General features: G+C 45.9%; 1 protein-coding gene across 6 annotated transcripts in view; it reads right to left on the bottom strand.

The window, feature by feature from the left end:
- The window catches only part of MTMR3 (myotubularin related protein 3), a 249,364-nt gene that overhangs the window by 153,632 nt on the left and 68,843 nt on the right, over positions 1 to 26,889 (bottom strand). For 5 of the 6 annotated variants that reach the window (XM_074973296.1, XM_074973300.1, XM_074973298.1 and 2 more), the window contains exon 2: positions 12,564 to 12,644. The gene's annotated coding sequence lies outside the window, so the exon portion shown is untranslated. Of the gene's footprint in view, positions 1 to 12,563; positions 12,645 to 25,313; positions 25,376 to 26,889 lie in introns of all 6 variants that reach the window. The other variant, XM_074973297.1, reaches the window with a different exon arrangement.

The raw sequence follows: 26,889 nt of genomic DNA, 5'->3' as shown, positions 1-26,889 counted from the left end.
CTCCTCCTGGCCCTGGCTAAAACAGCCATCTATAAAACCAGAGAGAGGAGGTTGGCCAATGGAGTTTCCTGTGACCGTGGGGGCGTTTTCCGATCCTTGGTCCGTTCATGTATCCGGGCGGAGTTCCTCTGGGCGGCGTCCACCGACTCCCTTGATGCTTTTAAGGAGCGGTGGGCGCTGTCCGAGGTTCTCTGCTCGGTGTCCCCGTCCGGGTCCCTTTGTCTGACCCTTTGATTGGGGGAGAGAGTAAGGGACCCCAGCCCCAGCCATTGCTGCTGCAGACACCACCACCTTGGAGGGGGTCCTTTCACACGTGGGTGCACGTGCCCCGCCCCCCCAGATTGTCCACCCCACAGCCTGCCCCTCTTGTTGGGTGCTTTCAGAGAAGGGAATTGTTGGTGACACTCGGGCGTGGCGCCAGGTAACTCGAAGGGGTGGAAGACCACGAGAGTCGATGAAGCCCCCTCGCTCTGGGCCACCAGGTAACTCGGAAGGGTGGAAGACCACAAGAGTCGAGGAAGCCCCCCGCTCTGGGCCCAGGCAAGCTTGAACACTTCCCTCCCCTGAAGCTAATGAGAAAACAATTGTGATTGGTTGCTATGTTACACATTGCATATGCTGCTGTTTTTACTTTGTAAGTGTGTTATGCAAATAAAAAAACATCTTTTGCCTCAAAAAAAAAAAAATTACTCTCCTGTAGCCATCTGGCAAGGAGGGAGAGGTCTGCTGCTCCTACTCCTGCTGCTGCTAGGCCCTGGGCTCTCCCTGCTGCTACAGCTACTCCCGTGGCGAGGCCAGACACCACCAGGTGCACTACTCTAGGGGGGAGGCCCGGTACTACTTCTGCCAGGACATGGGACACGTCTAGGGGGACTGCCCCTTGGCCCAGCAAGGAGGGGCATCTGGGACCCCTGAGCCCTGGCAGGGCGCCTGCCCCATAATCGCCGGCGCCCCTGGCTGTCTGGCACCCGAAGCCACTCCTCCTCCTTTCCAGCCAACACTGCTCCCGCTCGGGCCCAAGGGGCATCTCCCCCGCTATGCCCAGATGAGTGGGAGAGCCCCGCCTCCACTGCTTGAAATCTGGCAGGGCCTGTGGAGGAGAGTGCAGCAGGGATACCGCCGGGCATGGGAAAGGGCCTGCCCCAGGGGGAATCTTCCCTTCCCAGTGCTGCCCCACCGCTACCTCCCCGAGTCCCTGAGTCATCGCCCCTGCCCCAACCCCCTGCTAACCAGCCCCCAGGGTGATGCCATGGAGGGCTGGGCCCTAGTACGGGGGAAGCGGAAGGCTCGAGCTCCGCTCCTTCCCACCGATGCGGAGGCCCCCCGGAAAACTAGAAAGGAGGGCACCGATGCTGAGCCTTCTGCCCTGCCCACAGGTGCGATCCATCCACCAGTGCCGGCTGGGGAAGACGTGGGAGCACCAGAGGGTCATATCGCCCCTCCATGGGAGTCCCTCCCCTTCTGGGCCCCCGCTGGAGCCCCTCCTGCCCCGGTACCATCTGAAGCCCATGTGAGCCCTGAGGCGACCGTTGCTTTGGGTGCCAGCGGGGAGAACCTGGGGATGGCGAAAGGCAATCTCCCCTCCATATATGAGGAGATCGAGGCCCAGTGTCTGACCCGGGTCACCCAAGGGGAGGACGACGCTTTACCAGCAGGCCTCGATCTGAGCGACCTCACTCCGGCTCCCCTTTCCCCATGCTCCCTCCCCCTAACCGTTGCTTCTGCTCCCGCCTCCGAGGAGCCCCTGGACTCTTCCATCAACCCGGCCGCAGATGGCACCCCACTGACGGCCACCGAGCCTGTTGAGGCGACGACCAGTGCCACGCGGCCAGGACCCGAGCCACTGGGGCACCTCTTGTTGGTGTGGAGCAATCGACCTCCTTCCCGGGCGGGGGCCCTACAGTAGACAGTCCACCTCCTGATGCCGTGGCTGCCAAACCCACCATAGAGCCTGCACCCAGCATTGCTGAGAGCCCCCCCCCGAACCCTTGAGCCAACCGGGAAGTGCCACCGCCCAGTTGTTTAGCCTCTGGAGCCCAGACTCTCACCTCCACCCCTGTCCCTGTCCCCGGCCCTGCCCCTACTCCTTCCACCTCCCGTGATGTTACTGCCGCCCCTGAGGCTGTCTCCTTCCCTTTTCCAGTAGATGACCCCCAGGAAGCGGCCTTTGTGTTTCCCTGTCCCAACCCACTAGGGGCTGCTATCTTCCCTCCGCCACTCACTACTAAGCCGGGGTTCGAGGCGGGCCGCGTGGCGCCGCAGCTTGCCTGCCCGTCTCGGTGGGCCACGGGGCTGTGCCAGGGGACGACCAGGAGCTGGTAACCCCACCCCCCTCCATGCGCTGCGAAAAGAGCTGCGGGAGTTTCTTGAAGATGTCCGCGGCTCCCGCAACAAAGTACACCTTGCTCTCCAGCAACGGGGGGGACTTTCACCAAATCTTCTGGGCCGCAAGGGCCCTTATGGGAGAGGGTAAAAGGACCGGGAAGCAGGCCGCCGTGGCCTACCAGCGGGTCCACAGCTTCCATGACTCATTGCTCACCAACGGGGTAAGTCACAGTTTGCTGTGTGCCCAAAGGGGGCCGCGAGCATCCCTGCCAGTGAGGATCCCCCCCAGCCCTCCTCATGGCACCACTCATCATCGCAACATTGAACACCCGGGGCTGTAAGATGGGTCTCTGCAGGTCCCAGGTACTCTCCTTCCTTCAGGAGGGGGGCTACTCTGTGGTTTTCCTACAGGAGACACATACGGATCCAGCCGCCGAAGACAGGGTCTACTTTAGCCATCTCACAGTTCGTACGGCTGGAGTGGCGACCCTGTTCTCCCCCAACCTATGGCCCGAGGTGCTAGGGGTCGCCAAGGCTGTTCCGGGCCACCTGCTGCACCTCCAGGTCCGTATGGAGGGGCTCGTGGTCCACCTCGTTAACGTCTATGCCCCGACATCGGGCCCGGAGTGGTTGCAATTCTACTAGCAGGCGTCAGCCTTCCTCGGCACCTTGGATCCTTGCGAGTGCCTTGTCCTGGGCGGGGACTTTAACACCACCCTCAAGGAGTGGGACCGCTCAAGGACCGAGCAGTGCCCAACAGCCACAGACATCCTCCGGGAGATAGTTGAACATCACTCCCTGGTGACGTCTGGCACGACCACCACCTGGACGACATCTCCACGTTCACCTTTGTCCGGGTGGAAGCCCATCGGTCGCACCACTCCCGGTTGGACCGCATTTATTTAACACGTTTCCACCTTTCACAGGTCCACTCCTCCAGTATCCGGCCGGCCCCGTTTTCTGATCATCATCTAGCCACCATGACGGCCTCTCTCTGAGCAGAGAGGCTGGGGCCGGCCTATTGGCATTTCAACAACAGCTTTTTGGAGGATGTGCGCTCCGTGGCGGCCTTCCAGGAGTTCTGGCTGGCCTGGCGAGGGCAGCGGCGTGCCTTTCCTTCGGTGCGGCGGTGGTGGGACCTGTGGAAGGTGCGCGCCCGGCTCTTCTGCCGTTACTACAACCGGGGTGCCAGCCGACAGAAGAACGTGGCGATCGAGCAGTTGGAATGGGAGGTCTTAGAGCTGTAGAGGTGTCTGGCCACCAGCCACGAGGATCCACCCCTCTGCGGAGCGTGATGGGAGAAGCAGGAGGAGCTCCGGGCCCTCGAAGATCATCTGGCCAGGGGTGCCTTTGTTTGATCCTGCATCCGTCTCCTTCGGGAGATGGATCGCGGCTCACGCTTCTTCTATGCCCTGGAGAAAGGGAGGTGGGCCAAGAAACATGTCACCTGCCTTCTGGCAGAGGACAGCACCCCCCTCATGGATGCAGTGGAGATGTGTGGGAGGGCCAGGGCCTTTTACACAAGCCTTTTCTCCCCAGATCTGACCGATCCTAACGCTTGCAGAGTGCTCTCGGACGAGCTCCCTATGGTCAGCGCAGACGACCGAGACCGGCTAGAGCTGCCTCTCACTCTGGCCGAGTTCTCGGAAGCCCTCCGCCGCATGCCCACCAATAAATCTCCGGGCATGGACGGGCTGACCGGGGAGTTCTACTGCGTGTTTTGGGACGTCCTCGGCCCAGACCTAGTCACCATCTGGGCCGAGTCTTTGCCGAGCAGGGTCCTCCCTCTTTCATGCAGGCGAGCCGTGCTCACCTTATTGCCGAAGAAGGGGGACCTCCGCGATTTAAGAAATTGGCGTCCCGTCTTGCTCCTCAGCACGGACTACAAAGTCGTAGCAAAAGCCATCTCACTGCGGCTAAGGTCCGTGCTGGCCGACGTGGTCCACCCAGACCAGACCTACACCATCCTGGGCTGCAGCATCCTTGACAACCTGTATCTGGTCCAGGACCTCTGGGAACTCAGGCGTCAGGATGGTCTGCCGTTCGCCCTCCTGTCCTTGGATCAGGAGAAGGCGTTCGACAGGGTGGACCACGGGTATCTCCTGAGCACTCTGCGAGCGTTTGGCTTCGGACCCCAGTTTGTGGGTTTTCTCCGGGTGCTGTACGCCTCCACAGAGTGTCTGGTCAGGCTCAACTGGACCCTGACCAAACCAGTCAGCTTCGGGCGAGGAGTACGGCACGGGTGCCCCCTCTCGGGCCAACTGTACGCTCTGGCGATCGAACTCTTCCTCTGTCTCCTCCGCAGGAGGTTGACAGGGTTGGTGCTACGGGAGCCGGAGCTGCGGCTGGTCCTATCAGTGTATGCCGACGACGTGCTCCTCATGGTCCAGGACCCGGGTGACTTGGCATGGGTGGAGGCTTGCCAGGCCATCTATTCGGCAGCCTCCTCTGCCCGAGTCAACTGGGTCAAGAGCTCTGGCTTGGTGGTAGGAGACTGGCGGCAGGCGAGCTCCCTCCCACCCGTGCTTCAGACCATCCGGTGGAGCGCGGGTCCGCTGCTCTACCTCGGCGTTTACCTTTCTGCCACGCATCCCTCTCCGCCGGAAAACTGGGAAAATTTAGAGGGCGGGGTGATAGAGCGGCTCCGGAAATGGACGGGACTACTCCGATGTCTCTCCCTCAGAGGGAGAGCACTGGTGCTTAATCAGCTAGTCCTGTCCAAGCTCTGGTACCGGCTCAACACCCTGGTTCCGGCCCCGGGTTTCCTGACCAACCTCCGGACATCGATTCTGGGGTTCTTTTGGTCAGGACTGCACTGGGTCCCTGCAGGGGTTCTCCTTCTACCCCTGGAGGAGGGAGGGCAGGGCCTGAAGTGTCTGCACACTCAGGTCCATGTCTTCTGCCTCCAGGCCCTACAGAGGCTCCTTTATGGTGCAGATAGTCCGGCGTGGAGCATACTGGTGCACGCCTTCCTGCGCCGCTTCCGAGGGCTCCGATACAACTGGCAGCTCCTTTATCTCCATCCGAGAGGTGTTCCGTGAGACCTCTCCGGGCTGCCAGTCTTCTACCAGGACCTCCTCCGGACTTGGAAACTGCTTTCAACGACCAGGTCCATGGCGGCCATCAAGGAGGCAGATCTCCTCGCAGAGCCCCTGCTACACAATCGCCAGCTCCGTGTGCAGGTGGTGGAGTCCCCCTCGGTGAGCCAGAGGTTGGTCCTGGCAGAAGTTACCAGAGTCGGAGACCTCCTGGACTACAACCGGGGAGACTGGCTGGATCCCCTGACGCTCGCTCAGCGCATGGGACTCTCCAGACCTCGTACTCCCCAGCGCGTACTTCAGGAGGTGAGGGTCGCTCTGCCGCCCGCTGCTCAGGTTTACCTCAACTGGGTCCTGCACGAGGGCAAGCCCCGCCCACCCTCCACCCCAGGCCCACCAGACCTTTTCATCAGGCCCCCTGCGCCGTGGACCCAACCGACCCCCCCCCCGCCCTTCACCATGAGCCAGCTGCACGAGCTGCAGCCGGTCTGCTTCCAGACTGCGCCAAGGAAACATCTATACACGCTTGTGCTCCACACCCTTCACGTCCTCATCCTCGCGTCCTGCCCCGATACAAAATGGCGGGATTTCCTGCCACCTCTGGAGGGTGAGGAGCCCCGGTGGGCCAGCCTATATTCCACCTTGGTCCTGAGGCCTGCCGGGGATATCAGTTGGCAGCTCCTTCATGGAGCCTTGAGAACGGTCATGTACTTGGTGTGGTTCACCCCTACCCCAGACACCTGCCCCTTCTGCGGCATGAGGGAAACCCTGGAAGACATACACTTGGAGTGTGCTAGGCTGCAGCCCCATTCCAGCTCCTCACGAATATTTTATTATGTTTTTGGTTGCACTTTTCCCCTCACCTTTTTATTTATGCACTCCTTATCACGGCCCCACAAAGTCACAGGACCTCCTGGTCAACCTCCTCCTGGCCCTGGCAAAAATGGCCATCTATAAAACCAGGGTGAGCAGGTTGGCCAATGGAGTCTCCTGTGACTGTGGGGCCTATATCTGATCCTCCGTCCGTTCACTTATGTGGTCAGAGTTCCTCTGGACGGTGTCCACTGACTCCCTTGAAGCCTTTGAGGAACAGTGGGCGCTGTCCGGGGTTCTCTGCTCGGTGTCCCTGTCCGGTTCCCTTCGTTTGACCCTTTGACCACACTCCTGTCCCTGTTATTTCATTAGTTGTCCCCCAGATTTATTTGGTGTCCAGGTCCTGTGGATCCCCCTCTTAGGCGGGTGGGGTAGGGAGATCCTTTAGCAGTGTGCGGGCTTTGCCCACCCACTTCCCAGATCCCAACAGGATTACTCTCCTGTAGCCATCTGGCCTGACCCTGTCACAAAATTTATTTTTAAAAACCTACCAAATTAAATGATTTATATGAAGAAAAATGTGATCTAATAACTCTTTTTCATCACTAACTATTATGGTCCTAAATCCAGAGTGAGCTATTAGTCTGAATTAATTCAGCTATCACTAAAAGCAAATTCCCTCACAGCCCGACTGTAGCAATTATACTGGTTGAACTTAGCAATTGCTATAGGCTACAAAACAACTTCCCTGTGGGTGAGGTAATATCTTTTATTGGATCAACTTCTGTCAGTGACAGACAAAAGCTTTTGAGCTACACAGAGCTCTTCCTCAGGTTTGGGAAAGGTACTTAGGCCATGTCTGCACTGGCACTTATGTCGGCAAAACTTTTGTTGCTCAAGGGGTGTGAAAAAACACACCCCTGAGCAACGTAAGTTTTGCCGGCATAAGTGCTCATGTCCACAGCGCTATGTCAGTGGGAGATGCTCTTCCGTGGACATACCTACTGCCACTCATTGAGCTTGTTTTATTAGGTTGATGGAAGACCTCTCTCTCCCGTCAGCATAATGCAGCTACAGGAGCGCTCTTACAGCAGTACAGCTGCATTGGTACAGCTATACCGCTGTAAGCTTGTAAGTGTAGACATGGCCTTAGAACAATGGCCCCCAAACCACCCCGATCAATGGGAGCTGGGGGGAGGGGGGTGCGCGGTGCCTGCAGGACAGAGCCGCTGGCACGCCTTCACCTTGGAACCAGACTTGCTGCAGCCTGTCTTAGCACCCCTGCGGCACCGCTGACCGGGAGCGCCCAGGGTAAGCCTGCACCCCAATCCCCTGCCCCAGCCCTGAGCCCCCGCATACCCCAACCCCCTCATCCCCGGCCCCACCCCACAGCCTGCACCCCCAGCCCAGAGCCCTGACCCCCTCCTGTACCCCAACTCTATGCCGCAGCCCTGAGTCCCCCAAACCCAGAGCCCCCTCCTGCACCCCAAATTCCTCATCCTCAGCCCCACCTCAGAGCCTGAACCCCCAGCCCACACCCCAACCCCCTCATCCCCAGCTCCATTTTCAATCTTCTCTATATCAACTTCTCCTCCTCCCCTCAACCCTGTACCTGGGACCACTCTTCCATTTAGTAGTCTGAAAATCTCAGGGTGGTTGTGGCTGCCTGATACCTGTTTACAAACCTCCTCAGAGCTGTGACCCCCATTTTGAGAAAGAATGCTTCTTTTAGAGGCCAACAGCCAAGCTGTGTCTCCCCCCCGACCCCCCATGCCACTAACTGGCCTTAACACTTGCATTTATGTAGAACATAGGTTATACTTCACAACAACCCTATGGAATAGGTAAACAGCATTACCTCTATTTTACATATGAGAGAAAGGAGGCTCATAGATGTTAACTGACTTACCCAAAGGCCACCCCAGCCCCCATTGTCGTAGGCGCTGTCCAAACACAGACCACAAAGATGGTCCCTTCCCCAAAGAGTGTATATCTACAGACCCATGCCTAGTCCATTACACTCCAAGGCCTCTCGAGCAGGCACTTCAACACTCAGAGTGGGATTTTCAAAAGCACTCAGCACTGGTCTAACTCTACCATTAAAGCCAATAGTAAAACTCCCAAATATTTCAGTGGAAGTAGTGCTTGGCCCATGCTCAGCACTGTTGAAAATCCTAAACAGAGCTAATATTGACTTTCCTCACACAGGGGCTGTAAGAGTAGATTTGTTAATGTATTAATGAATGGTTAACATGTCTGTAGCTGTCCTGATCTTATATATTTACTTCAAAAACAGTGTGCTTCTTTTATTCCCTTAAAGAATTGTCTCTGGCTAAGGAATTTATTTTTGTTTTGAGATTTCCTTTAACAGTTGTGTTAAGTGGAAGAGATGCTGATCCTCTTGGCTAATCTAAGATGGTCTTTCAAAATTGTACACCTAGAGGGCTGCTGAGCCTGGGTCATCATGTAGTCTACAGTAGTGGTGTCCTACATGTGGCCCTTGTGACTAAATCGTTACCCAGAAGAAGTTCAGAAGAAAATATGTATTTGAAAGCAACTTGAAAATGTGCTCCCTGAGCTGTGTCCTGTGATTTTTGAACTACAGTGTTTAAATCAGCCTCTATGGAGAGGAGGATGGTGGCACCACTTCCTTAACTGCCTCTCACACATAACCCCAGCAGCAGCTCTGGTGCACGTGGGCTGAAAGCACTCACAACTACTGTTCCTTCCCTGTTGCAGCACCTCATCAGCTTCCCTGAAGGCCACGAGCTGCACTGCAGGAGAGTGCAGGTGGTTCCATTTCCTGATTCTTGCCAATCTGTGAGTGCCCCAGAGAGAGCAGGATAGTTCTCACTGATCCTATGGGAGCTACTAGCAAAGGATGGCTCCACCTTCCCAACACAAACTACAGTAAAGCAGGGCAGCACATGGAAAGAGAAAAAGACGCTGAGAAACAACACCTTGATTTTTTGTGTCAGTTCTGGCACAAGTCAGAGCAGCCTGGGGTCTGTTCTAATTTAGAACAGCTGGCTATGGTCCCTGTGACGGAACATGCCTGCCCCGCACTGGTACTGCAGGGGTTAACTCCTCCCTTTGGGACAAGGAGGCCATGCCCCCTCAGCCCTGAGAGGCATGTTCCAGCTGGAGACCAGGTATAAAAGGGAGCAGCCCAGCTCATTCTGGGTGGACTGCTGAGAAGGGAGGATGCACATTGCAGGCTCCAGCCTGAAAACTGCAGAGGCCCCGGTGACAGATGCCAAGGTGCCAAAACCCAGGCGGACACCCAAAGAGTGTCGGAGTTGCTGAGAGCTGCACAAGCTGACGGAGCCCACAGACCCTGACAACATCTGGACCACTGTACCAGGGACAGGGTAGGAAGTAGCTCAGGGGGACTACTCATTGTGCTGGGTGGCATCAGCGTGCTTTGGTTATATTCCCCCCTACCAGGGCCCTGAGCTGGTACCTGGTGGAGCAGGGAGAGCCCAGATCCCCCTACCCTGGCTACCACCACCCCCCTAGGTGGTGGCCCACTCCCCCAACAGGGCACTAGGCCACTCAGCCCTGCTGACAGCCATATTGACTTTGGCTGCTAGGCCACAAAGAGATATTGACTCCAGACAGAAGGTCACTCTATCCCGATAGGGAGGTTGGCTGTATTGACTCCGGCCAGCTGGAGCAGCCACGGTTTGCTGGCCTTGGCAGTGGTCCCCAGACAGCCAGAGCAGCCACAGTCTCTGGCTGGAGCAGCTGCTGCCCACAGTCCCCAGCAGCTGGTGTCGCTGTCCCCGGGTTCCCCCAAGCAGCGGTCCCTCCTGGCTGTCCCGCCCCCAGCAGCAGCTCCCTGGATGCCCCGCACCCAGCAGCAGCCCCCCACACATCCCCCCAAGATTTAATCACAAGTATTTCTAGTATAAATCATGGACAGCTCATGGGTTGCGAATTTTTGTTTATTGCCCGTGACCTGTCCATGACTTTTACTAAAAATACCCATGACTAAATTGTAGTCTTATATATAGACTCTGGCCATTTGGCCACGCAGCCCGCACCTGAGGACAACCATCTAGACTTTGGCCATTGGGTCACACTGCCTGGAAGAAGAGGGAAACCATATTCACTTTGGCCATTAGGCCACACTACCCCGAGACCCAGAGTGATCACACAGACTTAGCTGTAGGGCTACAACAACTCTTACCCCATCCCAAAAGGGGATTGGGCACACCTGCTCTGCGACAGTCCCCAAGAGACAAGGAGGGAAACAAATATGCAGGCACTACACCCTCTGGGAATGCCATCACATTAGGTGAATCACCAGCAGAAAACTTGTGGGGAATAGTGGGGTGGGTTCAGCTTCCTTTGTACCATCTGAGGGATGCAAATGGAGAAAAGTGGGCCAGAGAATCTGTCCAAAAGTATTGACTGTGGCCCCTTGACCTTTCTGAATTAATATGATTGACCCTCTGGCTGAAAAATCTGAACACTACTAGTTTACAGATCCAGGTTACAGAAAACTGTGTTAAATCACTATGATCAGAATTGATTTAGCAGTTCTCACCGCTAAAGATCAGATGAATTAAACAGTGAGCAGGTTTTCAATAAAGTGTCATATGCCTGGAAACAAGCAACATATTTCTTAGACACTAGAAGTAGGATCCTGAACTGTAAAATAAATAGCTGAAAAAGATTTGGCTGTAAAAATGATCAGCAATACTCTGAAAATGAAACCTTGTTTCTGTGAACTTTAGTCCTCTCTCAACAAGCAGCTTTGTTGGATTTCACTGATGTCAATCCACACATCATGCCACATTCCAGGGCAATTCAGTACAGAATGAGATTAGCACAAACCGTTCAAAGAAATCCATTCTCAAGACCACCTTTCACACAGGACCTGAGTTAATCTTCCCTGATTAGTAACTGAATGGAGTAAAAGTTCCAGTCTAGTTTAACTACAGCTAGCAAATCTCCAGTAGTTTACTGTGCGTTAATAACATTTCCCCCAAATCAGATGAAAATTCTCCAATATAGTTTAGGTCCTGACTGTTCAAGAAAACTTGACTCTCAAGTTCAAATCCTTATTCCTAGACAGCTGGTTGCTAGTAAAACTAATCCTTGTTCTTAAAAATAAAACTTCATTCTGTGGCTCACCAGTTCTGACAATCAAAAGGATATAAAGTTTTCGAAGTATGGGGCTACCCTTTCTACTGTAACTATATTTCTGACGTAGTAAGGTGTTTATGTTTCTCCTATTACCTTCTCCATCCGCATGTCCTAGCTGAAAGAGCAAGACATTTAGTAAAGTTTATACTCTCATATTTAAAAGATATCTGCTTAGTGTTGAGAGCAAAGGAAAGTAAGAGAGAAAGAAAAAGGGACAGAGACCCCAGTATTTAATACTCTTTCCCTTCCTTCCCTGCACCTGAATTTCATTATTTTGATATTAATAGATTTTGTACTACCCACAAAATTTCCAGTGTGATACATATTTTTGTTCTAACAACCTGTAAGCGTACTGTAGAAGTTGCAGGTAGGAAACCGAAGGTTTTGATTAAAAAAAAAAAAAAAACAAGTGGCAAGGTGGGCACGTTAAGCACTCCAGGAGATGGTCTGGGTTTTATCTAACGCCATGTCTACACTAGCAAGCTTACAATGGCACAGCTGTACCGATGAGAACCTCTCCCACCAACATAGAGCTGTGCATACTACCCCTTATGCTGGCAAAACTTATGTCACTCAGGGGGGTGGGTTTTTTCCCCCGCACAGGTGAGTGTCATAAGTTTTGTCGACATAAGTGGTAGTGTAGACATGGCCTAAGAGGCAGGTGAGACAACTGACACTGGGTAGAGAATAAATCTTTTTTACCCTCTTTTACATGAGTGCAGAGATGCCTTGAAATTATTTTTGAGAGGGGCTTGAATTTCCCGTTTCCCCTCCCAGCAACCCTTACCAGTAACTGTCCTACTGCCTTCTCCCTGATGTCTACCACTGCATCTAAAATTCGCTGAATGATTCTGCAAAACTGTTCAGCAGTGAAGTGGTTAGCACTACTGACATTTATGTTGCCATCTTTAGATTTCTCTGTTAATACAGACTCAGGAAAACTATACTGGTTCACATTTGGAAGATTTTTTTCACAGCCAAAAGGGCCAGAAAACTTTTTTTTAAAGTGGAAGATTCTGGAGCACAATTCTGTGGTAAGTTCCACAGTTGCAAAAAAAAGAAACCAAACAGAAAAAAAAAAAAAAAAAACCCAAAAAAACCACCACTACTGGATCCTGCACAATGTCTTAGGATGTTGACCTTAGTTTGCCTCTTATTTCTTGAACAGACTAATCAATCACAGCTGTGAAAACCAGCAGCAAAACTTGTCTAGATAAAAATCTATAAACTTACCAAATAGTGATAGGTAACAAATGAGTGTTCTTTGTCCCAGCAAGTTTCAGATGTTGTTTTTCTGACACTTCACTTTGAAAGCTGCAAAAATCAAAGACAGTACTTTAAAAGTCTTCAATCAAAAAAGCATTTTTTATTTCAAAAACAGGCTATTAAAACAAACTCAGTTACCACACAAATCTTCCCAGTTTAAAAACGAAAAAGTCAACAACTGCTAGCTACTGGATGAAACTTCATAACTAGCCAGATCTCAATATACCTGAAGGTGGCTGAGGTAATATCTTTTACTGGACCAACTTCTATTGGTGAAAGCAACAAGCTTTGAAGAGGTCATATAGATTCATGAAGCACACAGAGTTCCGGTTAAAGTCTGACTCTTGGAAGGGAATGAGTCAGAAAAGCTGCCCATAAGGTTTCTCAACTGTTTTTCAACCCTCTTCCCAACAGGGAAGTATCAGAAGATATTATTCAGCAACAGGCTTTAGGAAAGCTAATATCTACACCAGACCCAACCTCTCTTTGTACAGAAATCTTACAACAGATTTGGCTTTTTACCAAAAAATTAAAAAAACAAAAACTATTAATGGGAGAGGACGTACTGCATCAGATTGGTAGCCAGTTAATCTGTTATCTTCTCTTTGACCATGCCTAGTACCAGATGCGTTAGAGAGTGTAAGAAACCCCAAAGTGGCCAATTATGTCCATATAAGAAGTTTCTTCCTAATCCCAATTTTTTTAAGTTACCTAAAGTTGTGCAAACAGATAGCTCTGAATGTAAAATATTTTTGCCCCACTTATGCAAAAGCCCAGCCTTTATAGGGATGAAAGGTCTAATCTACATAGGAATGAGGCAATGACTTCACCTAGGATCCACAGGCATCTTTCATCACATTTGAATGACTACTCTGACAACTGAAATCACATGAGGCTAAAAAACTGTATGCTAAATTGAATACTAGAACCCCAAAATTAAAACTCCTGTCTCAAACCAGCCATTTCTAGAAGTATGCAAGTACCAAACAGATGGAATACCACTTCCATGCACCCAGTGAACTGCTTGTGTTCTTTACAATAACTTGGAAACCACCCTAATGGCATGCCAGGGGCGTATGAGCAAGGAAAATCAAAATTAAACAAAAATACCATTCTACCAATGGTAACAGTCTATCAATGCGACATTCTATCAATGGAGATATACCCCTCAATTAGATTCTAGCTAAAAATCTCTATTTTCTTATATATGCATTGTCTAAATTAGTTAGTGGTTTGAACAGGAAAGAATAAAAAAAGAAAATACTTTCAGTTCACAAAAAACAGGGATATCTAATTTTAGGTCTGAGGTGCTGGGAGGAGAGAAAACTGAAAAACAAAAATAAAAAGACAAACATAGGAGCAAAATCTATCAAGCACAAGGATTTTTAAAACAGTATGTAGTCAATGCACTTTAGAGAAGAACACAGACTTACATTAACTTTTAGCTACAATAAAAAAAAATCTTGCAGTATCAATGTTTTATCTTGATAGTAGATAAAAGAGGATAAATGTGCCACTAATAATCACAACTGTTAAAACACACAGGTTAAAGTAGGATACTGAGAAACTGTATTTTATTATGCCTTGCACAATTGAGCAAAACTGCAGGTTAATTTCCAGTTCCAGGGTCTTTATGATTGATGATGGTTAGCAGTGACATATGAAGCAGAAGTAACACAGCCTGATTAGCAAGTCAAGCTTACTGCACAAAGCTCAGTTCTACAGGTTTCAGAGTAGCAGCCGTGTTAGTCTGTATTCGCAAAAAGAAAAGGAGGACTTGTGGCACCTTAGAGACTAACCAATTTATTTGAGCATGAGCTTTCGTGAGCTACAGCTCACTTCATCGGATGCATTCTGAGCTGTAGCTCACGAAAGCTCATGCTCAAATAAATTGGTTAGTCTCTAAGGTGCCACAAGTCCTCCTTTTCTTTTTGCGAATACAGACTAACACGGCTGCTACTCTGAAACCTGTAGAACTGAGCTTTGTGCAGTAAGCTTGACTTGCTAATCAGGCTGTGTTACTTCTGCTTCATATGTCACTGCTAACCATCATCAATCATAAAAACCCTGGAACTGGAAATTAACCTGCAGTTTTGCTCAATTGTGCAAGGCATAATAAAATACAGTTTCTCAGTATCCTACTTTAACCTGTGTGTTTTAACAGTTGTGATTATTAGTGGCACATTTATCCTCTTTTGTCTCTAAGGTGCCACAAGTCCTCCTTTTCTTTTTGCTCAGTTCTACAGTTGCTCAGTTGCACAAAGCTTGGTTTGACATGGAGACCAATCAAGTTTGTTACAGAAATTTATTTCTGGCAGTGTTTGGAAACTACCTCATGACAGATTCATTAGCATTCCTCTGTAAGGCTGCTGGTCACAGATAAGCAGCTAAAATGTTATCACTTCCTAAGTCAGCAACTTGGGCCAAAAAACAACAGGCTATACCAAGAAACACCACTCTGAATTAAGCTATCTTACAAATACCAACCAGCAGAGAGGGTAACAGTCTCAGTTTCTGATGTATGAGTGACTAGCTGTACAGCTGGTGATTTATTTTTAACATAATAAAGTTAAAGTTAATACTGACAGATTATCTCTGGCACGCAAGTTCCATTTGACCCATGAGATAAAAGGGCCAGAAAACTAGTTACAGCTCCCAAATTCTAAAGGCCTGTCTGTGCTGGTCCCACCCCGAGAGTTAGAGCTGCTACATAGCTGCTTTAAATTATACCATTAAGGACACTATAGCAGTGGAGAATAGGCATAACTCCACTACTTACCCTCCCCTGATGCTTCCCTATCATCTATGATATGCCTCTACAATGGAGTAGAGGGCAGATGGCACAGGAGCCAGATGGGTCCACTTCATGCCACCAAGAGAATTTTCTGCTAGCAATTTGTGTTCAGATTCTGGCCTTTTTGCCCCACCAGAGTGGCATAAAGAAGCCACATCTCATTTGATACTCTAGTCTATAATACTGTGATAACGTATAGTACACTACTATGGATTGGTATGTCTTAACTGTGTTAAAAATGGGGATGTGTTAATTTCCTATATGCACACTCTGGCTAGATGACGTACTTAAAATATATGATTAATTTAATGATCATGAGGCTAAAAACTTCAGAGACAGTCTCTTGCTATCTGCAATACATAGGCACAATTGAGTGCATAAAAAAGGGGCATGACTGTACAAAACCTTATTCTCCAGCAGAAGTCCAGCTTCAACAAGTACTGTCATTGGCTTCAGTGGGATTGTTCATATGAGTAAGAGTGCATAGGATTGAGCCCTAAGAAGTTAAAGATGACTTGTGAAGGAAAAGTAGTAAGTTTGTATCTCTTTGTTTTTCTTCTTTGAGATGTATAAAGAAGTTACGAAAGAGTCACCCTCACCCACCTGCCAAACTGTTTTTATTCTAGTTGTTTATTACAAGTAGAAATTTAGGTCTCGTTTACCCCATTGTTCCTGGAAGACTCTACGGAAAACAGAAGAAATAGTAGCATTATGACATCACAAATACCATGGCAGTGAACTATGAAGAGATGGAATTTTTAGTTAATCTTTCCTTTAACTTCTATTTAACTCAAATTCTGACAAACTGCTGGGAGAAAAGATCTCTTAGTTAAAAATTTAAACACATCTGCCCTGTCAATTAAAGGCCCGGGAAGCTCCCAATCCACTTCTCTGAACCTCCAAAGAAACCTCCAGCAAAAACCTCAAAAGGCAAAATTTTACATTCCTAATATTTACAAGGCAAGACAGAGTGAGGGGAAGAGCTTTTGGAAAGGAGGAAGGAAAAAAGAAAAAAAAAACCCATACAAACCCAAATCTTTTTTAGCCTTCAGCAAAAAAGACAACACACAATTTTGTTTCTTTCTTTGACAATCATCTTTAAGAAAGGGTTTGGGTTTTTTTTGCTTGCTAAAGTATAGCATTTCTGCTTTGACTGTGCCATGTTATGTCGCAACCTAATGTTATGTAAATATGGTTTCATATGAGTAGTTCCTTATTTTTAAATACTTTAATGGAGTGGCTCACACACACACACACACCCCCATTGGCAGTGTAGTAAATTGGCACCTCCCCCCTTTCTTTTTGTCCATGAAATGGCACACCTGCAACTTTCTCTCCTTTATTTGTCCACTTTGTTTTCCTTACTCTCAACTTTCCTTCTTTTCTGTTTATTTCTCCCCTGCTCTTGTTTCCTTTTACTCCTATTCCTCTCACAGCTTCTTATTCCTAGTCCTCAAAACATCAGAGGGCTACATATTCCTTGGAGTGCTGAAAGCTCTGGGATGGGGCGCCATGTGGTCCCGTGGCTGAGCTGAAAACCACAGGAGCAGATACGAGACCCTTGAATCTGCAGGCCTATACCCAAGAGTTTCTCCTGCAACTGTACATATTGAGGCTGCTATCTAAAGAAAATCCTAAAACACAGATAGGGAGGGAAAGCAGGAGGCTTTCAGGAAATAGTTGCTGTTTTATTCCCGCACTGTTTTATTCTAGCACTGTTCTTCTCTGTGATACACCTCCCTGGATTAGTTAGGGAGTTAGTTTCCCAGTTTAGAAAATAGCATCCATTGGGCCAGTAGCTAGACATATACCTGTGAACAAATGGGCTGAATGAACAAAGAGCATTCAGCCACACTGATTTTCCTTCCTCCAAACTCAGGTTTTAGGCGATTTCTGTAACTCAGATACTACCTAAAGAGCCTTTTACTTCACGTGGATTCCTGCCTTTCTACAAAATTCCCTAGATGAGCAGCTTCACCAAGAAAAAAAAATATATATTTTAGGTCTACAAATTCAAGAGCTTTTACAAGGTTTTATCATAGAATCATAGACTTTAAGGTCAGAAGGGACCATTATGATAGTCTAGTCTGACCTCCTGAACTACACAGGCCACAATCTCACCCACCCACTCCTGTAACAAACCCTTAACTTATGTCTGAACTATTGAAGTCCTCAAATCATGGTTTAAAGACTTTAAGGCGCAGAGAATTCTCCAGCAACTGACCAGTGCCCCACACTGCAGAGGAAGGCGAAAAACCCGCAGGGCCTCTGCTAATCCGCCCTGGAGGAAAATTCCTTCCCGACCCCAAATAGGGTGATCAGCTAAACCCTGAGCATGTGGGCAAGACTTACCAGCCAGACACCCAGGAAAGAATTCTCTGTAGTAACTCAGATCCCACCCCATCTAACATCTCATCACAGGCCATTGGGCATATCCACTGCTAATAGTTGACGATCAATTAATTGCCAAAATTAGGCTATCAAGATTTAGTCTTGAAGCCAGATATGTCTTTTGCCCCCACTGCTTCCCTTGGAAGGCTGTTCCAGAACTTCACTCCTCTGATGGTTAGAAACCTTCATCTAATTTCAAGTCTAAACTTCCTGATGGCCAATTTATATCCATTTGTTCTTGTGTCCACATTGATACTGAGCTTAAATAATTCTACTCCATCCGTGGTATTTACGCCTCTGATATATTTAGAGAGAGCAATCATATCTCCTCTCAGCCTTCTTTTGATTAGGCTAAACAAGCCAAGCTCTTTGAGTCTCCTTTCAGAAGACAGGTTTTCTATTCCTCAGATCATCCTAGTAGCCCTTCTCTGTATCTGTTCCAGTTTGAATTCATCTTTCTTAAACATCGGAGACCAGAACTGCATATAATATTCCAGATGAGGTCTCACCAGTGCCTTGTATAACAGTACTAACACCTCATCTCTACTGGAAATACCTCGCCTGATGCATCCCAAGACCGCATTTGCTTTTTTGACGGCTCACCGTCATCCTGTGACCGACCAGTACTCCGAGGTCCTCCTCCTTCTCTGTTACTTCCACGTAACACGTCCCCAGTTTATAACAGAAATTCTTGTTATTAATCCCTAAATGCATGACCTTGCACTTTTCACTATTAAATTTCATCCTATCACTATTACTCCAGTTTACAAGGTCATCCAGATCTTCCTGTATGATATCCTGGTCCTTCTCTGTATTGGCAATACCTCCCAGTTTTGTGTCATCCTCAAACTTTATTAGCAGAGTCCAGCTTTGTGCCAAGGTCAGTAATAAAAAGATTAAAGAAGATTGGTCCCAAAACCGATCCCTGAGGAACTCCACTAGTAACCTCCTTCCAGTTCAGCTTTCAGTATGACCTGTTGTAGTTACCCCTTTAACCAGTTCCTTATCCACCTTTCAATTTTCATATTGATCCCCATCTTTTCCAATTTAGCTAATAATTCCCCAGGTGGAACTGTATCAAATGGCTTACTGAAATCAAGGTAAATTAGATCCACTGCATTTTCTTTGTCTTAAAAATAAAAAAAACAAAAACAAAAATCTGTTACCTTCTCAAAGAAGGAGATCAGGTTGGTTTGACACAATCTTCCTTTTGTAAAACCATTGTATTTTGTCCCAATTACCATTGACCTCAATGTCCTTAACTTTCTCCTTCAAAATTTTTTCCAAGACCTTGCATACTACAGATGTCAAACTAACAGGCCTGTAGTTACCCAGATCGCTTCCCCGCCCCCCCTTCTTAAAAATAAGATCTATGTTGTCAATTCTCCAGTTATACGGTACAACCCCTGAGTTCACAGATTCATTAAAAATGTTTGCTAATGGGCTTGCAATGGGCTTTAATATTCTCAGATGAAGATTATCTGGGCCCCCCGATTTAGTCCCATTAAGATGTTCAAGTTTGGTTTCTACCTCGGATGTGGTAATATTTACCTCCATATCCTCCTTCCCATTTGTCATCCTACCATTATCCCTAAGCTCCTCATTAAACACTGAGGCAAAGTATTTGTTTAGATATTGGGCCATGCCTAGATTATCCTTAACCTCCTCTCCATCCTCAGTGTTTAGTGGTCCCACTTCTTCTTTCTTTGTTTTCTTCTTATTTATATGACTATAGAACTTTTTACTATTGGTTTTAATTCCCTCTGCAAGGTCCAACTCTACATGGCTTTTGGCCTCTCACTTTATCCCTACAAGTTCTGACCTCAATAGGGATTAGCAAGGAAAGCTACCTTGCTAATCCCTCCCATCTTCCACTCTTTGTAGGCTTTCTGCTTTTTCTTAAACACCTCTCTAAAATGCTTGCTCATCCAGCTTTTCTTTTGGTGAAGTCCCTCTCAACAGTTACTCAAGATTAAATCCAGGCATTGCTAATCTCAAAGCATTAGTGGTGACTGATTTGGCTCTCTGTAGAACTCTGTGAAAATGGGGATATGATAGTTTCCTTCACTCCCCCCAATCCCTAGTTAGGGTTGGGCATTAATCCACATTTTAGAAAAATGTCATTTGATTAATCTGATTATCTTCATTTATCTTTGCACGCTGGTTGAAATTTGAGATTACCTCTCACATCCCCCTAAGAAATGGAATTCAGAAGCAACTGCCAATGGAGAAAATTCTCAAGTCTCAGGCAGCAAGAAAAGATTCAAATGAGAGAAGAGTCAGACAAAAGCACAGCCCAGACCACTACTGTCATATTACCTAACAGCTAGAAGCAGTTTGAAATTTATCATTGCAATGGAAAGGGAGAGCAAAGGCAGAATCCTGCATTAGAAGGGATCTATATTTTTTCCAAATTTATTATTTCCTACAAATAATCACGATAAACAATTATTTCAACCTTAAATGGGATTACACTAAGATCCACTTTACTTTGATATTTTAGAGAAAAATCTCTATTTCAAGTTAAGACCCCGTGTACCAGGATTCTCCTGCATCCTCCTCAACACTGGGGAAAGACACCCCAACACCTTCAAGCCTCCATTAGGGCATAAAAATGGAAGAATCCTTCACTTCCAGGGTGAATACAAATCAATGATTTTTTTTTTATTTAAATCGGATTTTTTTTTATAAAATGCTTTGAGGGAAAAAACCCATCTAAAGACAGTTTTAATTAAGATACAGTATAGCTCAAAGACATCTCATCATGGAATAGGGATTATAAATTCTATAGTATGAAACAATATATTCATGTCATGTTTAAGAAAAGTTTTGTAAATGAGTGTCATGGATTAGGGACCCAGTCTTACGGGGTTCCACAGGCTTCTCTATAGATTATACAGGTTAATCTTTCTATCTACCAAATGGGACTCAGTGCTCCGTCTAGAAGATGCCATCAGAGATACTTAGTTTTGCAGTTCTCGAACTGTGGATTTGTGTCTCCAGAGGTAACATGCTTGTTAACAGCAAAAATGTTTTTAAATAAATATATAGAGGGGAGAAATAAGACCTCAACTCTATTGTCCCCCTGCAAATTTGTGTACACAGAGTCAATCCCTTACCTCTCTCTAAAAGTACAAAGTTTCAAAAAGATCAATGAATAGAAGATTTTGGGGGGGTGGAACAGAAGTGGACAAGGAGAAGAAGTCTGGAGATAAATCTGAGAAGGGAGGGACATATGCTTTTTTTGTTAAAATATCATGTTTGCTGTTGAATAAAAAAATCCAGACTACTTAACGTTGTTGTTTTAGTTAAATTGTTTTATTTGTAAAAAGAAAAGGAGTACTTGTGGCACCTTAGAGACTAACCAATTTATTTGATGCATCCGATGAAGTGAGCTGTAGCTCACGAAAGCTTATGCTCAAATAAATTGGTTAGTCTCTAAGGTGCCACAAGTACTCCTTTCCGATGAAGTGAGCTGTAGCTCACGAAAGCTTATGCTCAAATAAATTGGTTAGTCTCTAAGGTGCCACAAGTACTCCTTTTCTTTTTACAAATACAGACTAACACGGCTGTTACTCTGAAACCTGTTTTATTTGTCTGTCTGGTGATGTTCTCCTCTTAATACAGCATGGCAAGAAAATCCTCCAAACATTAATGATTAACCTGTTGAATTGAAGATAGTTCACCTCCCACTCACTTCATAAATATCTGCTTCAATTACCTTTGGTAAATGAAATAACCAAACAATCATTCATTTTCTGATATAGCTGTAAAACTAATCTGAAAAGTTTTCAGAATAAATCTGTTTAAAAATGTATAGTGTGTACCTTCTAAAAATGAAACCTACATCTATTTCTGAGTTGTGAAGAATATGTATTATGGTTATAAAAAACAACAAGAATGCACTTTTATGTAGAAAACCATGATTAAATAGAGTCTTCCTGACTAGTGATTTAAATTATGATTTAAATCAATTTAATTTAAATCAAATCCACCCAGTTCACTTCCCCTCTGAAATTTCACATCCTCTCTTCTGATTTGCTGTTTTCATTCATTCAACATTTTAGAAGCCAACAGAATATTGTATTGTAAATGTGAGTATTTGTGTACAAAGTCGGATATAATTTCCCTGACACGAACTGCATATCCACAGGGCATTGGAGGTCTAATTTACTCTTTATTAATCTATTCTGTTGTTTCTCCTTTTCCCTTGTCCTCTATTCTGTGTTGTCCCTCTCTGCTCCGTTCACACTGTGCTGGCATTCTGTGCCTGGGGATGTCAGGTAGGAAAAATTTCAGAGCTGTGTGGGTAGTTCTAAGCTGTAGACAGGAGAAGAGGGGATCTGATCTTAGTGTATAGGTATATAAATTGGGGGATGTTTTTGAGCAGATGGCGATTAGGTTGGAGGGAACTGAAGGGGCTTGGGAAGGTTCTAAGGTGAGAAGAGGACAGGATGGGTTAAATAGGGGCAATTGGAGTCAATTGGTGATTGGTGGGGGGACGGCGGAGGTACCGACAGAAACAATTAAGAGACAAAGCGGGGTACAGCTAAGATGAAGGGAGAGGGGTAAAAGTATGAGCGAAAAGTAAAGGAGTGGAAAGAGGAACAAACACTTTCTCCCACCCTGACCTTTACTGTGAAGTGTCCCAGATTTGCATTCTGAGAGGGGAAGGAAGGCAGACAGGAAAGAAGATACCCCTTTTTCTTCCCACTTCTCCACCAACCTCCCTCATTCCCCACCAAAGTAGTTCCCTGTGCCATCTCTGCCCCCAACCACGGTGTCTCACTTTCTCTCTCTAAAAAGATGATCAACCTATAGAGGAGGATCGGGGAGGAAGAGCTTGCTACCTGCAGGCCCACAAGTAACTGTCTTTTCCATCTCTCCAATACCACTCTGTGTCCTCTTCTGTTCTGTGAACTGAACAGAGAGATTTACTAAAATGCTTCTCTCTGCAGTAGCAGCATGCAGCGCACACCAGAGCAGACTTCCTGTAGCTTTTATTTCACTTGAACCCACTGCAGCACAGAAGTGGGACTAAAGTAACCCAATATGATACATCTGAAAGTGAACTAAATTAAGAATGCTGGGCCCCTGAAGCCACTTTGTTCTGAGGAGTCCTCTGGACTTTGTCAGTACCTAGTGCTAGGTTGCCTGTAGGAGCTTTCCTCATAAAGCTATTTTTAGGAGGATGGGCTTAGGCCAAGTTTTTAAAAAATGGATGCCTACAGTAAGGGGCTTACAAATGCATATTCAGGCACCTAAATAAGTGGCCTGATTTTCACAAATGCTGAACAACCCATAGCATTTTTACAGTGGTACAATCTCAGTCTATTACTTACATTACTCAATGGATAAGGCACACTCTTCTAAATTAGAGGGTTAGGAATGTTAATCATTTCAAGCGATGTGACTGACTAAGCACTGGCACTTTATAAAGCTGTCAATCACTCTGGATGTTGCTTGCACTGTCCCTTTCTAATTTCAAAAAGGGTCTAACTGTTAAGATTTAGTGAATCCTTGCAATTTGTTTAGTGTGTTTGCATGGTACATTGCACCTATAAGTTGATCAATAAATAACATGCTAAAACATCACAAGGGTATTTACAGAAGATGCATAATAATTTAATTGTACAGTCAAAGTTACTGGTAGGGACATCCAGTGCTCAAAGTAACTCAGCTTCCTAGAGCTGTTCTACAAACTGTGAAGTAAGTAATTACCCTATAACTCATGATGTATACACAATAGAAGTATGTATTTTGAGTCCTCTTCTAGCACATTCTAATTATTCTTTTTAAATAAGGACACAGCCAGGTTTCCAGTAAGGAAAAGCTTCCTCTAAGAACTAATAATATCTTGATTTACCAACTCTGGCCCTCTTAATGAAATGAAACAATCTGATCTCTTTTTAAAGTGGGAACTAATACTGCTAGTTTTTAAATATTCAGACATGCTAAGAAATACTGTAAAAATATTTTCTAGGATAATGAAATTTATTACTGCACTTTCCTAGTGTAGTATTTTCCTTACTATTTTTCTAATTAATTTTCGTAGTGGACTTCTGTGAAAACTTGTACCATCGATCAAATTAAAGAATACTTTCTCAACACTTCCCTGAAGAAGCTTGAACAAACAGTTGAGCATGACCTGAAAATTAAGCTGGCTGTGTCAGACTGCGGTGCTGCTTAGTGAAAGAGAAGTTCCACAACTGAAGGTCCACTACTGAGAATGTCCTGCCCTATCACTCTGTGTAGTACAAATCTGCGGACAGGTACTTTGAGCATGACAACTGCTGCAAAATGTCAAGATAAAACAAGGAGAGAGAAGGGCAGTATTTCAGGTACCTGGTGCAGACTCTCAGCTGGTATAAATTCACTTATACCAGCTGAGGATCTGCACCCCAATACCCAAACCACAGCAGGATTTATAGTTCAAGATCAACATCCTGAATTACACTCAGAAACAAATTGGATGCCAGCACAATCCATAGACCTCCTGCTCCCTGCATGGAACGGTTACAAAAGTACAGAGCTGTCTTTTGTACGAGCAAAATCTTCTAGGTTGTCTTCAGGTATAGCCAGCCCCATCAACAGCACATTTCAGAGATGCAACTTGGGGATGACAAAGGCATCTGACTGGAACAAGGACCATAACAGAAAGAAAAGGTTGCCACTGCATGTAAGCATAGATGAAAAAGTATGCTTGGCCTGGCCAAAGCCACTACAAAGTATTTACATACTACTGTGCATTTACATCGTTTTAGTCAAAATGTACAGACAAGAAAGCTGGATGAAAAACAGTCAAGAGCTAAGAAATGAAAACAAATTTGGATTCTCTTTTCATAAAATTTAAAAACAAAAATTCTCTCTTCCCTTGCATTAGTCAAGAGTCACTTTCACAGGGAAAAAGTTGGTACAAACAGCCAGTAAGTGTGAAATCACAAGAGCATCTACCAGCCTGATTAACTTAGTAGTTAAATTTTGCATTTTGGAAATTAACCAAGCAACAGGCTGGTTCTATTAAGATCCCTAAGACAGTTCTGTTTGCTAGAAATCAGTCCAAATACCTGCTCCACAGTAAGAAGAAAAGGAGTACTTGCGGCACCTTAGAGACTAAAATTTATTTGGGCATAAGCTTTCGTGAGCTTACAATAAAAAGGCCAAGAGTCCATCATCAGTTGCTTGACCTGCTTCAATTCTAAAAGCGCTGCAGGAACATTTCTTTTAACGACAGGTATCTGTTATCTCCTTTAAACAGAAATGTATGCATGTGACCGTGTCATATATAAGCGTACAAGGAAAAGTTTTTCATAAAGACACAGTGTCAACTTGTTTTTTTTTTTCCTGATATAGCACTCTTTAAACACTGTCCTAATTATTTTTTTAACCCTGTTATACACAGTTTTTCTGCTCCTCTGCTTGTGTTTGAAAGATCTTTAAGGCAGATCTGAGAGCAACACCAGCTCAAGTTAATTGTGCTAGGGCTAACCAGTTTTCTTTTCTCTCTGTGCACAAAGCTGCCTGCGGCTTACCTGTCACTACAGCTTCAGTTTAAACTCTGCTCTGCTATCACTGGTAAACACCCTCTTGCAGGCTGAAAGAAAGGCATGCTCCATCATTAGTTAAACTTACTATACACAAAATGCACAATGGAAGCAAACTGAAAAAAGAAAAATAAGTGGATTTTCTTTCTTTCCCATCTCTTTTAGTTACAGTAATCTTACAGTTTACTTGCAATGGGAAAAAGTACAATATTTTCAGATGCAAGTGTGACAAACTGACTATATCATTTTTAAACAACAAATCTGAATGTGGAATTCTTCAACTAAAATACACATTCAGTAGGTATTGCAGGTAAAAAACAAAATAGTTACCAGCAGTCAACAATTCAAATATACAAGGGACCCTATGACAACAGTAGGGAGAAAGGGGAAATCTGTACCAATATACAAACATCTGTAAACTGAGCTAAATTAACAAAGTCAGAAATTTAGACTGACCACAGGATCAGTGTAAAATCTAAATTTCCTGGATTCAGAAAGCTTAATCAAACCTTTACTATTTAAACAGTTTGTATGTCTGTCCAATTTCTGTGGGAATGGAATTAATGTAAGTTTCCAAACCTTCCAATGGTACTTTTAAAAAGTGTATTTAGGGCACCTTTGTAAAATGCATATTTATGTACTCAAATTTACATTCATGGATTCACTTTAAGTGATTCTTGAAGACCCATTATTTACTTGAGCAATTAGGGCTAAGTAAATATGCATTTAGAGACTTTAAAGATACTGACTGAATTATTTAACTTTGATAAACTGTAGTATTTATCAATTAAATATTCTCAAGTGCTCTTACAGCCCTATGTAATAAATCAAATTAGCTTTTTGTGGAACATTAAGTCCAGTGGGTCTCAACTTTATCCTTTCTGTGACCTTCATGTTACAACAGAAAAGATTTGGAACCTCTGTCCCTTCCATACGTTTTGGGACTCCCCACTCACCTAGCAATAAAGAAAGGAAGGATGTTCGTGACTCCCTGAAATCTGCTCATAGCCATCCTTGGTGTCACAACCCACTGGTTAAGAACCATGATTTATCATGTAATTCTGAATTTAGGGAATGTGCTATATGTGTAGTTAAACATTACTATGAAATTTACAGGAAACATGAATTGCAGAAGTCCAGCAAAGGATAGCTAAGGAAACATCTGTCCATTTTTACTTTCCCTACATAACTGCATATGTTTTTAACTAAAAAAGAAAGAAAGAAAGACCACTTTTGATATAGAGGAAAAATTTAAGTTGAATAATTCACATCTATGTTTCTGGTTTCTTCATATAAATGACCTTAGCACTTCATTGGGGTTGACAAGGTGAGGATGCTGCTACCCTTGATGGATCTAAACCTTTGAGCAAATATGGCTGGCTGGCCAATAACGGGCATATAATGCATATTCAGGCCAGCCTATTTAGGTACAGCATGTTTTTCCAGCATTTTTTTTAAAATTGTCCTCAACAAGAAAATAAAGAGCTAGACTAGCAGAAGACCCTCTCCCCTATAAGACAGGAAACTCTGGAGTGTGTAGGAAGGAGGAGGGGGTTTAAGGAAA

This window comes from Natator depressus, chromosome 15, assembly GCF_965152275.1.
Source record: "Natator depressus isolate rNatDep1 chromosome 15, rNatDep2.hap1, whole genome shotgun sequence".
Taxonomy (NCBI): Eukaryota; Metazoa; Chordata; order Testudines; family Cheloniidae; genus Natator; species Natator depressus.
Note: the sequence above shows the minus strand (reverse complement) of the source record. Positions and strands in the feature narration are given on the sequence as shown.